Raw genomic sequence first — 2,950 nt, 5'->3', positions numbered from 1 at the left:
GCTGTGCCGCTGAGCTAAATCCCCAGCCCCTCGGTGAGTTCATTGTTAGTGTACAGGCATGCTATTGATTATGTGTGTTTATTTTGTACCTTACTACTTTGGCGAATTGGTTTATTACAGGAGTCTTTTGGTGGAGAGGTTTTTTTTTTTTTCTCTTCTAATGTAAAGGATCATAGGATCATGTTATCTGCATAGAAGGATAGTTTGACTTTTTCTTTTTCTATACATGTATCTTTTATTTGACTTTTTCTTTTTCTATACATATATCTTTTATTTCTTTTGGAAATAAGCCCCAGACTCGTTTTGTCAGGGCGGATAATGAAGCACTCAGACACCAAGAAATCTCAGCAAGGCTTTTTACTTTTGCCAAACTGGGCAAGCTTGAGGACGCCTGCGCGCAGGCCAAGGGAGGATTGCCCTTTTCTTCCTTGCAGGAGGAGGGGCTGGTCTCTTTCTGATTGGTCGGTTTGGAGGCTCACACTCTATCCTGATTGGCTAACTGAGACAGTCAATCTGAGGGCTTGTTGACGGGACGGTAGAGCATGTGTAGAAGGTGTAGCTGTGCTCCTGGGGTTGGAACTGAGCGGGCATTTTCTGTAACGTAGTGTGTTCAGCAAGGGCTCTCTCGGTGGGCGAGAGCCCAAGATGGAGTCACTCCTGTTACGTAGGAAAGACAGAATTTATTGTTTCCCGCAATTCTTTCTCTTGCCTAATTGCTCTGGCTAACGTTTCAAGTACTGTCTTGAACGGAAGTGGTAAGAGTGGACAGCTATGTCTTGTTCCTGATTTTAGAGGAAATGCTCATTTTCCTTATGTGTTGTGATACTGACAGTAGGTGTCACAAATGACTTCTATCCGTTTGGTGTCAGGTCCTTGTATTGCTATTTTCTTTTTCTTTTCTTTTTTTCTTTTGTTATCTTTTTGAAAGGGTTTCACTAGGCAGTTCAGGTTGGCCTTGAACTCACTGTGTAGCCCAGGCTGGCCTCAAATTCACAGTGATCCTCCTGCCTTAGCTTCCCAAGTGCTGGAATTACAGGCGTATGTATTGCTATTTTTATCAGGGCTTTTTATCATGAATGGATGTTGAATTTTGTCAAAGTCTTTTCCTGCACCTATTGAAATAATCATGAGATATTTGTGCACCTGTTTATGTAACATATTACATTTATTGATTTACATATGTTGCACCATCTTTGGTTCCCTGGGGTGAAGCCCACTTGGTCGTGATGTATGATCCTTTCAATGATTTATTGCATTCTGTTTCCTAGTATCTTGTTGAGGATTTTTGCATCTGTGATCACTGAGATAGGCCCATAGTGTTATTTATTTATTTTTTTGTTATGTTTTTGCCAAGTTTTAGTATCAGGGTAATGCTAGCCTCCAGGAATGAGTTTGGCAACACTTCTTCCCTTTTAATTTCATGGAAAAATTTGAGAAGTATTGATGTTAGCTCTTCCGTGAGATTCTGGTAGAATTCTGCAATAAATTCATTGAGTCTGGACTTTTATTTACTTATTTGAGATTGCTCTATTCTTCTAACATGTGCATTCACAGCTATGAACTTACCTGCTTAAATATTTTGATTAATAGAACACATTTCTATAGATATACATGAGTTTTAGGAAAAAAAATGTTTCAAGAAATAAGGCACAATAATTCAAAACTGGTGGTTGTTAATCACTGTGTGTGTGTGTGTGTGTGTGTGTGTGTGTGTGTGGCGCTGGATATTGAACTCAGGATTCAAGCATGCTGGGCAGGTGTGCCACACTCCTAGGCCCCATGTTGATTGTACTTTGAAATGAGTTACCTATTTAGATTGTGGCAGCTGTGCTCAAAATAGGCCCCCACATCCTGTCACTTCTTGAAAATGCAAGTTCTTGAATCTTGCTGTAGACTTTTTGTATCAAAACTCCCAGCCAAGCACACACTTGTAATCCTGAGTACCAGGAGGCTGAGGCAGGAGGATTACAAATTCCAGAGTAGTCTGAGCAAATTTATTGAGATTTTTGTCTCAAAATAAAACATGAAAGGGGCTGAGGATATAGTTCAGAGGTAGAGTACCCCAAGGAAAGAAAGAAGGAAGGAAGGAAAGAAGACTACCTCTGAGGGCAGTGCCCAGCAAGTTGAGTTTTAACGAGCCCTTGCAGGTAATTCTGATGCTCGCTGAAGTGTGAGAACATGTGGATTCAGTCAGCGTACAAATTACATTTACTTCAAAACAGCTGAGAGCAGTTCCGTCTTTCTCCCTCTTAAGAATGATGTGAAAGACGTGTGATTTCAGGGATAACATTGAATATATTCTAACTTGTATTTTTTAAGCCAGTCATTTGTGTAATCTAGCCATTGCTTGAGATACAGGCTTACAACAAACAATGGCACAGCAGCAGGTAGAGTGGAGATGGTTCGTCTAAGCATTTGTTCTTTGTACACACATTACTTTTGTGTCAGTCCAGGCGCTGGATGCTGGGGAGGTATTGAGAAGAAGACAAAGTCCTTGCTAACATAGAATTCTCCCTGGGGAGTAAGGGAATAAGCAAGCACATAAACAGAACAATTTCATGTAGTAATGTGTGCTGTGAGGAAAATAAAACAGGGCAACGGGGAATAGAAAGGGGAGGAAATGCTTCTCTAAGACCTGAGAGATGGGCAGGAGCCAAGTAAGTGGGCTCTCAGGGAACTGGACTTCGTGGCACACCCTGTCATCCCAGCCTCTAGGGAGACCCTGGCAGGAAGATCCAAGTTTGGACCCAGCATAGGTAATTTAGGAAGAACCTACCTCAAAATAAAGTAATAAAATGAAAAGAGTTGCAGATGTAGCTCAGTACTCGCTGGGTTCAGTCACAAGTTTGAGATGGAGGGAGACGGAGACAGAGTTGGAGACAGAGAGAGAAACAGAGAGACAGAGACAGAGAGAGAGACTGAGAGTTCAAGACAGAAGGACATGCTTTGT

The sequence above is a fragment of the Chinchilla lanigera genome, unplaced genomic scaffold, assembly GCF_000276665.1.
Source record: "Chinchilla lanigera isolate Chin_1 unplaced genomic scaffold, ChiLan1.0 scaffold00176, whole genome shotgun sequence".
In the NCBI taxonomy this organism is placed as follows: domain Eukaryota; kingdom Metazoa; phylum Chordata; class Mammalia; order Rodentia; family Chinchillidae; genus Chinchilla; species Chinchilla lanigera.
Note: the sequence above shows the minus strand (reverse complement) of the source record.